Raw genomic sequence first — 13482 nt, forward strand, 5'->3', positions numbered from 1 at the left:
GACTGGACTGCAGTAGGTGATGGTGGAAGAATGTGCTCCCTGCCGCCGTTGGATAAGCAGCTGCAGCAGCAACTCGTATACTCCTAGCTCACTCATTTGTTACATAGTTTAATTCTTAATTTATTTGCGTGTTTTTGGTACTTGCATTGTTAAATTCATAAATTTCGTGCGTATTATAGTATTTGAGAGTTGTAGCATCGCGTTTTAGTACCTGAATAGTGTAAATTCGCGTAGTCGTCTGTCTTATGTTTTTGTTTTGAACGGCCAGTGTCGGTTGGTCACAGTCAGTGTGCTCCCTGCCGCCGTTGGATAAGCAGCTGCAGCAGCAACTCGTATACTCCTAGCTCATTCATTTGTTACATAGTTTAATTCTTAATTTCTTTGCGTGTTTTTGTTACTTGCATTGTTTAAATCATAAATTTCGTGCGTATTATAGTATTTGAGAGTTGTAGCATCGCGTTTTAGTACCTGAATAGTGTAAATTCGCGTAGTCGTCTGTCTTATGTTTTTGTTTTGAACGGCCAGTGTCGGTTGGTCACAGTCAGTGTGCTCCCTGCCGCCGTTGGATAAGCAGCTGCAGCAGCAACTCGTATACTCCTAGCTCACTCATTTGTTACATAGTTTAATTCTTAATTTATTTGCGTGTTTTTGGTACTTGCATTGTTAAATTCATAAATTTCGTGCGTATTATAGTATTTGAGAGTTGTAGCATCGCGTTTTAGTACCTGAATAGTGTAAATTCGCGTAGTCTCCTTCCGCCGCCGAGCAGTGTGTCAGCAGTGCACAAGTTACTGCATTTACTAGGCAATCTCGTATTTTAATAACCGTTTAAATTTTGTGTCGATTTGTTTGCGCTCTGTGTAGATTAGTTCAGACGTTCTTTGCACAAGTTTTTAGCATGGATAGGGACTGCAACTGCTGTGTTCGGATGCAGGCTGAGTTGGCATCCCTTCGCTCCCAGCTTCAGGCAGTGTTGGCTTCGGTCACACAGCTTGAGGCTGTTGCCAATGGGCATCACTGTGGGGGTCCGGATGGGAGTTTGTCGGGGACGGCCAGCTCGTCCCACGCATCCCCCGATCGGGCTACGACTGTGGTTGCCCGGGATACTGCCCGCATTGAGGCTGATCCCTCACCTGTGGTAGAGTGGGAGGTCGTCTCAATGTGTGGCAGGGGGCGAAAGACATTCCGGAGGGCTGAACGGAAGGCCTCTCCAGTTTGTCTGACGAACCGGTTTCAGGCTCTGTCTCTGGCTGATACTCAGGCTGATACTGATCTTCGGCCTGACATGGCTGCCTGTCCTGTTCCAGAGGTTGCCCCTCAGTCTGCAAGATCCGGGCGGTCGCAGAGGGTGGGCTTACTGGTAGTTGGAGCTCCAACGTCAGGCGCGTAATGGGGCCCCTTAGGGATATGGCAGCAAGGGAGGGGAAGAAGACCAAAGTGCACTCCGTGTGCATACCGGGGGGAGTCATTCCAGATGTGGAAAGGGTCCTTCCGGATGCCATGAAGGGTACAGGGTGCACCCATCTGCAGGTGGTCGCTCATGTCGGCACCAATGATGTGTGTCGCTATGGATCGGAGGAAATCCTCTCTGGCTTCCGGCGGCTATCTGATTTGGTGAAGACTGCCAGTCTCGCTAACGGGATGAAAGCAGAGCTCACCATCTGCAGCATCGTCGACAGGACTGACTGCGGACCTTTGGTACAGAGCCGAGTGGAGGGTCTGAATCAGAGGCTGAGACGGTTCTGCGACCTTGTGGGCTGCAGATTCCTCGACTTGCGCCATAGGGTGGTGGGGTTTCGGGTTCCGCTGGATAGGTCAGGAGTCCACTACACGCAACAAGCGGCTACACGGGTAGCAGGGGTTGTGTGGCGTGGGCTGGGCGGTTTTTTAGGTTAGATGGCCTCGGGCAAGTACAGAAAGGGCAACAGCCTCAACGGGTGCGGGGCAAAGTCAGAACATGCGGGGACCAAGCAGCAATCGGTATTGTAGTTGTAAACTGTCGAAGCTGCGTTGGTAAAGTACCGGAACTTCAAGCGCTGATAGAAAGCACTGAAGCTGAAATCGTTATAGGTACAGAAAGCTGGCTGAAGCCAGAGATAAATTCTGCCGAAATTTTTACAAAGGTACAGACGGTGTTTAGAAAGGATAGATTGCATGCAACCGGTGGTGGAGTGTTCGTCGCTGTTAGTAGTAGTTTATCCTGTAGTGAAGTAGAAGTGGATAGTTCCTGTGAATTATTATGGGTGGAGGTTACACTCAACAACCGAGCTAGGTTAATAATTGGCTCCTTTTACCGACCCCCCGACTCAGCAGCATTAGTGGCAGAACAACTGAGAGAAAATTTGGAATACATTTCACATAAATTTTCTCAGCATGTTATAGTCTTAGGTGGAGATTTCAATTTACCAGATATAGACTGGGACACTCAGATGTTTAGGACGGGTGGTAGGGACAGAGCATCGAGTGACATTATACTGAGTGCACTATCCGAAAATTACCTCGAGCAATTAAACAGAGAACCGACTCGTGGAGATAACATCTTGGACCTACTGGTAACAAACAGACCCGAACTTTTCGACTCTGTAAGTGCAGAACAGGGAATCAGTGATCATAAGGCCGTTGCAGCATCCCTGAATTTGGAAGTTAATAGGAATATAAAAAAAGGGCGGAAGGTTTATCTGTTTAGCAAGAGTAATAGAAGGCAGATTTCAGACTACCTAACAGATCAAAACGAAAATTTCTGTTCCGACACTGACAATGTTGAGTGTTTATGGAAAAAGTTCAAGGCAATCGTAAAATGCGTTTTAGACAGGTACGTGCCGAGTAAAACTGTGAGGGACGGGAAAAACCCACCGTGGTACAACAACAAAGTTAGGAAGCTACTGCGAAAGCAAAGAGAGCTTCACTGCAAGTTTAAACGCAGCCAAAACCTCTCAGACAAACAGAAGCTAAACGATGTCAAAGTTAGCGTAAGGAGGGCTATGCGTGAAGCGTTCGGTGAATTCGAAAGTAAAATTCTATGTACCGACTTGACAGAAAATCCTAGGAAGTTCTGGTCTTACGTTAAATCAGTAAGTGGCTCGAAACAGCATATCCAGACACTCCGGGATGATGATGGCATTGAAACAGAGGATGACAAGCGTAAAGCTGAAATACTAAACACCTTTTTCCAAAGCTGTTTCACAGAGGAAGACCGCACTGCAGTTCCTTCTCTAAATCCTCGCACAAACGAAAAAATGGCTGACATCGAAATAAATGTCCAAGGAATAGAAAAGCAACTGGAATCACTCAACAGAGGAAAGTCCACTGGACCTGACGGGATACCAATTCGATTCTACACAGAGTACGCGAAAGAACTTGCCCCCCTTCTAACAGCCGTGTACCGCAAGTCTCTAGAGGAACGGAAGGTTCCAAATGATTGGAAAAGAGCACAGGTAGTCCCAGTCTTCAAGAAGGGTCGTCGAGCAGATGCGCAAAACTATAGACCTATATCTCTGACGTCGATCTGTTGTAGAATTTTAGAACATGTTTTTTGCTCGAATATCATGTCGTTTTTGGAAACTCAGAATCTACTATGTAGGAATCAACATGGATTCCGGAAACAGCGATCGTGTGAGACCCAACTCGCTTTATTTGTACATGAGACCCAGAAAATATTAGATACAGGCTCCCAGGTAGATGCTATTTTTCTTGACTTCCGGAAGGCGTTCGATACAGTTCCGCACTGTCGCCTGATAAACAAAGTAAGAGCCTACGGAATATCAGACCAGCTGTGTGGCTGGATTGAAGAGTTTTTAGCAAACAGAACGCAGCATGTTGTTATCAACGGAGAGACGTCTACAGACGTTAAAGTAACCTCTGGTGTGCCACAGGGGAGTGTTATGGGACCATTGCTTTTCACAATATATATAAATGACCTAGTAGATAGTGTCGGAAGTTCCATGCGGCTTTTCGCGGATGATGCTGTAGTATATAGAGAAGTTGCAGCATTAGAAAATTGTAGCGAAATGCAGGAAGATCTGCAGCGGATAGGCACTTGGTGCAGGGAGTGGCAACTGACCCTTAACATAGACAAATGTAATGTATTGCGAATACATAGAAAGAAGGATCCTTTATTGGATGATTATATGATAGCGGAACAAACACTGGTAGCAGTTACTTCTGTAAAATATCTGGGAGTATGCGTGCGGAACGATTTGAAGTGGAATGATCATATAAAATTAATTGTTGGTAAGGCGGGTACCAGGTTGAGATTCATTGGGAGAGTCCTTAGAAAATGTAGTCCATCAACAAAGGAGGTGGCTTACAAAACACTCGTTCGACCTATACTTGAGTATTGCTCATCAGTGTGGGATCCGTACCAGATCGGGTTGACGGAGGAGATAGAGAAGATTCAAAGAAGAGCGGCGCGTTTCGTCACAGGGTTATTTGGTAACCGTGATAGCGTTACGCAGATGTTTAACAAACTCAAGTGGCGGACTCTGCAAGAGAGGCGCTCTGCTTCGCGGTGTAGCTTGCTCGCCAGGTTTCGAGAGGGTGCGTTTCTGGATGAGGTATCGAATATATTGCTTCCCCCTACTTATACCTCCCGAGGAGATCACGAAAGTAAAATTAGAGAGATTAGAGCGCGCACAGAGGCTTTCAGACAGTCGTTCTTCCCGCGAACCATACGCGACTGGAACAGGAAAGGGAGGTAATGACAGTGGCACGTAAAGTGCCCTCCGCCACACACCGTTGGGTGGCTTGCGGAGTATAAATGTAGATGTAGATGTAGAATGTATGGGACAGGTCTTGCATCTACACCTATTGCAGAAATATGAGCCATGAGGTGGGGGATTGGGAGAAGGGGTGGAGTAGGGATGGACAGGGATATTGTGTATGTTTGATGGGCAGTGGAATATCGCTGTGCAAGGGAAAATTTGGAAATTTGTGATAAGTTCCTATGGGACCAAACTGCTGAGGCCATCAGTCCCTATGCTTACTCACTACATAATCTAACTTAAACTAACTTATGCTAAGGACAGCACACATCCATGCCCAAGGGAGGACTCGAGCCTCCGATGGGGTGAGCAATGCGAAGAACCATGGCAAGGCACCTCAAACCACAAAGCTACCCCGCACAGCACTGTGCCAGGGTCGGGGAGGAGCATGACGAGAGGTAGGCAAAACCCTGGTGGAGAATGTGATTCAGTTGCCTCAGTCCTGCATGGTACTGAGTCACAGGAGGAGTGCTCTTTGTGGCCAGACGGTGGACATATGGTAGGTCACAGCTGACCCAAGAGGCAAGGCACAAGAGATCCAATTTTGGACACAGCAGCACTCCTCCATCACTGTTAGAATACCCGTTATTCTTCATGATTTACTGAGCCTGTTAATACATATCGTTAAAGAAATATTACAGTAGACTAATTTGGGACAACTTTGATTGACATGTAAAATTGCCCTTTAAAAATCATTTTGTTCATAATGGGATACAAACCAACACTTTTGGTGAATGTTGGGTAGTGTACAGAATTGTAGTGGGAAGTATTTGTTTGGAGTGACTTCAGCTACACACTGAAAAAACAAAATTGCAGTTATTTTTTGAAACAGTAGAGAAAATGTGCCTGACGGCTTTTGAGAGGGACATGTGATATACAAAGCATTTTCAAATACTGCCATAAATTTATTTTAATATTTAATCTCTATTCAGGGAATGCCTTGACATACGCACACTTCTGAGTCTGTGATGACAGTACAAAAAATGTGACATGAGGATGAAGTGCATTCTCTAAATGTTGATTAATTATTAAAATATATTTACAGATACCTTTAAAAAAGTTACATAAATGAATGATAAGCAACACAACACACTGTTAATCCATAGACACAAGATACCAGGATCAAAATAATATAGAAGTAGCAGACTTTTTGGTTGCAGAGGCATAAGAGTGATGTTTCTCCATGCTCAATTTTTGTTTGATGCAGCACAACCTCCCAACCCCAACCCCTCCCCTCTCCCCTACTCCCCCCATCATAAATCCAAACTCTTTAACTTGTTGTCACAATCAATTTGTCAAACTTCCCACAGATGTCTGTGATTATTGTTATTATAACAACAAAATATATGTGGTTTAATATAATGATAATAGTATCATTTTTTTTTTACATTTGTGCTTCAAAGGTGCTTTGGCACACCTTTCAAGAAATTGGAGTTCAGGTAAATGCAATATTTGAAAAGCATTCATCTAAATCATTGAGTAGCACAATTGTCATGGAACAGATTTAAGACCTACAATAATGCACAACTTTGACACCATAAAAAATTAAGCAATATAAAATGAAAATATCCAACTAGCAATATCAGTATTGTGCTTAGCAGGATAATTGTGAACACAGGTCTGCAGAATCAGACAATTCATGCATGCAAATGAGGGAAACAGTATATCTTTCAGACATTTTAGCCTAAGTGTGTGATGTCAGTCTTTCTGTCATATTTTTCTCAGTGGAGCATCTCTCTCCCTCTGCCTTTCCTCATCTTCCTGTGGTTTGCCGGCTACACCTGTGGGCTCTGAAACTGTACCAGATTTGTTGTTTGCAGCAGGTACAGTCAGCCTGTGAATGTCACTGCTTGTCTACAATGCAAATTCATAATTGTTTTGTTATTTTTGCAGAAGCTCAGGTCTGCCACATACAAGAAAACTCACCACACACCATTCAGGAGCTGGAACCATAAAGTGCAACTATTGTGATCATCCATTCAAGACAGTTTCTGAAATGAGGCTGCACATTTTGAAGTCACACTTCCAGAGAAGTGTAAAACCATGTGTTGGCTGCAGTATTCTTTTCCAGAGTGTCAGCTCCATTATTCAGGAAAACAACAAATCTCTCCACATTATGTGCCCTAGGTAAGCTAAAACTGTATATATAAGGAAAATTCTCTTCTGAAAACTATAACTCTACAAAGAGACAGAATGGATGGCTAGTATTTACTTCAAGGATGTGAACTTCTGTCTACAGTTCTGAAAGCTAGGATAGTTGTTTTTGGTTTTATATGCAGCAATTGTCAGCACAGAGTTTCACCTCCTAAAGCTAAGTACTGGTCAGCCATCCTAAGTTTGTATGTAGTTAGATTGCTATATGGCTTTTGTTATTGCAGTCATTAGTCCAATGACTGGTTTAGTGTGGCTTGCTATGCTATGCTGCAAGGTGTGGCTATAAAATAACAGAACTATTGCTCAAAAACATTTAATTTCAAAAATATACATGTTTAGTTGTTGTCACACTCAATTCACTCCCCGTTCTCTATCCCTGCAATGCTCCATGCAAATTTCCCAATGATGAAACAGTGCTCGAAGTCTTCCATGGAGATCTCCTTGATGACGCATGCCGCTTTTCTTACACTGCTTCAATGGATAGAAAAGCTTGTTTCTTTTAATGCAGATTGGACATTGGGGAGTAGATAAAAGTCACATGGTGCTAGGTCAGGTGAATAAGGTGATGGCCTAACACTGTGATGCTGTACTTTGCTAGAAACTTCTTAACAATCAATGCAGTATGAGCTGGTGCATTGTCAGGATGCAGAAACCATGACTTGTTCTTGCACAGTTTGGTTTTGACCCCCACCTCCCACCCCCCATGTGGTTGAGCAAGAACCTCATGGTAATAACGTTGATTAATAATTACGACATTCAGGAACCAAGTGAAGATACGCAATTCCATGACTACTGAAAAAAACATCATGATTGCTTTGAATCTTGATTTGCTCAATCGAGCTTGTTTCACTCTCAGTGAAGTTGGGCCATTCCAATGCATGGATTAGCACTTACTTTCTGAATCATAAGTGAAAAATCAAGCTTCCTCACATGTTATAACTCTTTTCAAGAAATTATAATCATTTTCAGTGGTATTCAAAGTGTCAGTGCAAATGTTCTCATAAGCTTCTTTTTGTTTGATAATGGAATTTTTGGTACCAATGTTTTACACACTTCCCTAATGCTAAACCAGTGATACAAAATTTGCCTTATGCATTCTATGTCAATCCTTACAGTTTCAGTAATTTCTCGAATACTCAACCGATGGTCAGATAGAATCAGATTACCTACTTTTTTTATATTTTCATCCATTTTTATGTTGAAGTGTGTCCTGGGTGTGAGTCATCTTCCATGTCTTCTCAGCCAACTACTCAAAAACACTTGACATAATATACATGTCTTTTAGTAAAAGATAGGTTTCAGTTTTTCCAAGTTTCCTGTGAAACTTCACAACAATTCTTCCTTATATTATTACACTTGCCATTGTTCTAGCAAAACAAAATAGCAACTCCTACAAATAAAGTCTATGGCCACACTGATTTGTCTACAGATGTCAGAGACGCCACATCCACCTGAAAAGGCTTCGTGTTTCACAGCTATTGGTCATTCATCTCTGACACATGCATACTTACTCAGTGACAGCACCAGTCCTGTTATTTTACAGCCACACTGCATATCCTGTGCAAGCCTCTTCATCCCTGCATAACTATCACAACCTACATCCCCTTCAACCTGCTGTCTACATTCAATTCTCGATCTCGCTCTACAATTTTTATCCTTCACACTTCCCTCCTTTGCCAAACTGACAATTGATGCCTCAGGATATCTCCCGACACTCAATCTCTTCCTTTAGTCAAATTGTGTCACATCTTCCTTTTTCCACAATTTAATTCAGTTTCATCTACATCTAATCTACATTTATACCCCGCAAGCCACCAAACGGTGTGTGGTGAAGGGCACTTTACGTGCCACTGTCATTACCTCCCTTTTCTGTTCCAGTCGCGTATGGTTCGCGGTAAGAACGACTGTCTGAAAGCCTCCGTGCGCACTCGAATCTCTCTAATTTTACATTCATGATCTCCTTGGGAGGTATAAGTAGGGGGAAGCAATATATTCGATATCTCATCCAGAAACACACCCTCTCGAAACCTGGCGAGCAAGCTACACCGCGATGCAGAGCGCCTCTCTTGCAGAGTCTGCCACTTGAGTTTGCTAAACATCTCCGTAATGCTATCACGCTTACCAAATAACCCTGTGACAAAACGCACCGCTCTTCTTTGGATCTTCTCTATCTCCTCCGCCAACCTGATCTGGTACGGATCCCACACTGATGAGCAATGCTCAAGTATAGGTTGAACGAGTGTTTTGTAAACCACCTCCTTTGTTGATGGACTACATTTTCTAAGGACTCTCCCAATGAATCTCAGTCTGGTTCAAAAATGGTTCAAATGGCTCTGAGCACTATGGGACTTAACATCTATGGTCATCAGTCCCCTAGAACTTAGAACTACTTAAACCTAACTAACCTAAGGACAGCACACAACACCCAGCCATCACGAGGCAGAGAAAATCCCTGACCCCGCCGGGAATCGAACCCGGGAACCCGGGCGTGGGAAGCGAGAACGCTACCGCACGACCACGAGATGCGGGCAGTCTCAATCTGGTACCCGCCTTACCAACAATTAATTTTATATGATCGTTCCACTTCAAATCGTTCCGTACGCATATTCCCAGATATTTTACAGAAGTAACTGCTATCAGTGTTTGTTCCACTATCATATAATCATACAATAAAGGATCCTTCTTTCTATGTATTCGCAATACATTACATTTGTCTATGTTAAGGGTCAGTTGCCACTTCCTGCACCAAGTGCCTATCCACTGCAGATCTTCCTGCATTTCGCTACAATTTTCTAATGCTGCAACTTCTCTGTATACTACAGCATCATCCGCGAAAAGCCGCATGGAACTTCTGACACTATCTACTAGGTCATTTATATATATTGTGAAAAGCAATGGTCCCATAACACTCCCCTGTGGCACACCAGAGGTTACTTTAACGTCTGTAGACGTCTCTCCATTGATAACAACATGCTGTGTTCTGTTTGCTAAAAACTCTTCAATCCAGCCACACAGCTGGTCTGATATTCCGTAGGCTCTTACTTTGTTTATCAGGCGACAGTGCGGCACTGTATCGAACGCCTTCCGGAAGTCAAGGAAAAAAACCTGGGAGCGTGTATCTAATATTTTCTGGGTCTCATGAACAAATAAAGCGAGTTGGGTCTCACACGATCGCTGTTTCCGGAATCCATGTTGATTCCTACAGAGTAGATTCTGGGTTTCCAAAAACGACATGATACTCAAGCCAAAAACATGTTCTAAAATTCTACAACAGATCGACGTCTATAGTTTTGCGCATCTGCTCGACGACCCTTCTTGAAGACTGGGACTACCTGTGCTCTTTTCCAATCATTTGGAACCTTCTGTTCCTCTAGAGACTTGCGGTACATGGCTGTTAGAAGGGGGGAAAGTTCTTTCGCATACTCTGTGTAGATTCAAATTGGTATCCCAACAGGTCCAGTGGACTTTCCTCTGTTGAGTGATTCCAGTTGCTTTTCTATTTCTTGGACACTTATTTCCATGTCAGCCGTTGTTTCGTTTGTGCGAGGATTTAGAGAAGCAACTGCAGTGCAGTCTTCCTCTGTGAAACAGCTTTGGAAAAAGGTGTTTACTATTTCAGCTTTACGCTTGTCATCCTCTGTTTCAATGCCATCATCATCCCAGAGTGTCTGGATATGCTGTTTCGAGCCACTTACTGATTTAACGTAAGACCACAACTTCCTAGGATTTTCTGTCAAGTCGGTACATAGAATTTTACTTTCGAATCCACTGAATGCTTCACGCATAGCCCTCCTTACGCTAACTTTGACAGCGTTTAGCTTCTGTTTGTCTGAGAGGTTTTGGCTGCGTTTAAACTTGGAGTGGAGCTCTCTTTGCTTTCACAGTAGTTTCCTAACTTTGTTGTTGAACCACGGTGGGTTTTTCCCGTCCCTCACAGTTTTACTTGGCACGTACCTGTCTAAAACGCATTTTACGATTGCCTTAAACTTTTTCCATAAACACTCAACATTGTCAGTGTCGGAACAGAAATTTTCATTTTGATCTGTTAGGTAGTCTGAAATCTGCCTTCTATTACTCTTGCTGAACAGATAAACCTTCCTCCCTTTTTTTATATTCCTATTAACTTCCATATTCAGGGATGCTGCAATGGCCTTATGCTCACTTCTTTCTTGTCATTTATTGTTCATTCTACACATCTAAGCTTCAACATTCACCTGCAGCATCACATTTCAAAAGCTTCTATTCTCTTCTTGTTTGAACTTTTTATCACATATGTATCACTTTCATACATGGCAAAACTCCACACAAATATCTTCAGAGAAAGACTTCCTAACACTTAAATTTAATGTAAGCAAATTTCTCTTTTTCACAAACACTTTTTGTGCTACTGCCAGTATAAGTTGTAATGCTAATCACACAGCAAAACTAGTCTACTACATTTAGTGTCCTTACCAAACTGTTATACCTTCACCAACATGTGACCTACTTCAGCTATGTTCCATTAATTTTTGTTGATGTTCATGTTTCAGTCTCTTTCAAAGGCACCAACCACTCTGTTCAACTACTCTTCCAAGACCTTTGCCATCTCTGACAGAATTATCATGTCATCAGCAAATGACAAAGTTTTAAGTTCCTCTGAATTCAGTTTTCATTACATAGACCCAAAAATGAGATGAGTACTGTGGGTATGGAACATGTCAGAAAGCACAACATAAAGAAAAGAACATTTTGATGTAATAAAACTTCCCTGATCATTTGTCAGGAGAATGTCAATATAAGTGAATACATTACAGTAAACTGGAACTGCTAATATTTGCAGAATACACAGCCAGAATGAAAAATAGTTATGCACTTTTAATAAATTTATCATACACAAAATACCTAATCTTGACTGTTGTGACCAAGAGCTGTTCAAAACTGAAATCTAACAGGTATTTTTACTTAAGCTGGTCTAAGAGTCTATGCAGTAAAAGGAGTTGCCTACTAAAAAGTCTTCCAAACTCTGTTTAAATTGTGATTTATCTGAAACCAAGTTTTTAAATTTCTAATTGGTTTCCTTTACTGCTTGCTCACTGTACAGTTTACATTGAGGAGAGGCTACAGCACTGTCTCACTCCTTTCTGAAGTACTGCTACCCTTTCTTGTCCTTCAGTTTTTGTAAATGCAGTCTGGAGTACAATTTTGCTTTCTGTTATCCCTGCTACATTCAGAACTTCAAAGTGTATAGCCTGGTCTATAGTTTCAAAAGCTTTCCCTAAATATGCAAATGCTATAATTGTATGTTTGCCTTTTTTGATCTACTTTTAAAGAATAATTCATAGGGTCAGTGTTGTGTCATGTGTTCTTGCATTTTTCCAGAACCCCCAACTAGATTTCCCCAAGGTCAGCTACAACCAGTTTTTTCCATTCTCCTGTAAACAAATTGTGTCAGTATTTTGCAACTGTGGCCTGATGGTTCAGCAATATACAAACCTTTGGAATTGGAATTACAATTTTTTTTTTAATCTGAAGGAATTTTGTCACTCTCGTATCTTGCATACCAGGTGGAATATTTTCATCATGGCAGACTCTTCCAATAACTTAATAATTCTCATAAAATGTTGCCTACTTCAGTGCTCTGTTAAATTATTCTTGCATTATCATATCTTGTATCTCACCTTCATGTACTTGCTCTTCCCTTTCTATAACACTGTCTTCATTTCCCCATGCAACCTTTCTACAAACAGATCCAATTCCACAATAAAAATTCTAAATGGCAGTTTTAGTCATAAAGTCTGTTAAATCCCCCATTTGTCTTAGCTATATAGATGGGAACTGTTCTTAAAACATGTACTTTGATGCTGCAGTCCTCATGGTCCCAGTCTGTGCTGGCCCCAGATCCACTCACACCTCCACACTTGTTCCCATGCCCCCATTCTCCATGCAAACTCTTCTCACCAGAGCCACATTTGTCCTATGAGAGAACATCAAAAGTAAGTTACACATTATTATGGCAGAACAAGTAACTTCTATTGGATGCTGCACTATGCATCAAAGTGACACAGACACATGATACTATTTTGCAATTGGTCACCAAGCCCATGTAAACAATGGCTGGAATGGTCCCCCAATTATTTAATTCCTCAACCGCAGAAATCTGCCCCTCGGTAGCAGAGCCCTTCTAGAACCACGATGTGAACGTGCTCATTGTTGAAAAATCTCTTCCCTGGACTCCCTGAGAAGTTCTTCTGACTTCCCAGAAAGACGAAAATCTCATGGTGCAAGATCTGAACTTTCCAGTCAGTATCACCCATGTCTGTGTTGCCATGGTCAACTTGTTGGCATCATTTCTCTCTGGCTGATCATAGCACTGCATTTGGTCTACATACTGCCAGAATTTCATGGCAAACTTGTGTGCAGATTAGATAGTTTGCTCAGACTTAGCCATCCCCAATTGGGAAGCCGGCACTTGCCCCTTTGTATCAGAGACTCCCTTATTCATTACAGGATTTTTACTCTTCTCTAGAAATGACTGTCCATAATGCCACTAAACCTCAGATTTTGCAGTGTTGAGTGAATGGGAAATACT

Source organism: Schistocerca cancellata, chromosome 12, assembly GCF_023864275.1.
Source record: "Schistocerca cancellata isolate TAMUIC-IGC-003103 chromosome 12, iqSchCanc2.1, whole genome shotgun sequence".
In the NCBI taxonomy this organism is placed as follows: domain Eukaryota; kingdom Metazoa; phylum Arthropoda; class Insecta; order Orthoptera; family Acrididae; genus Schistocerca; species Schistocerca cancellata.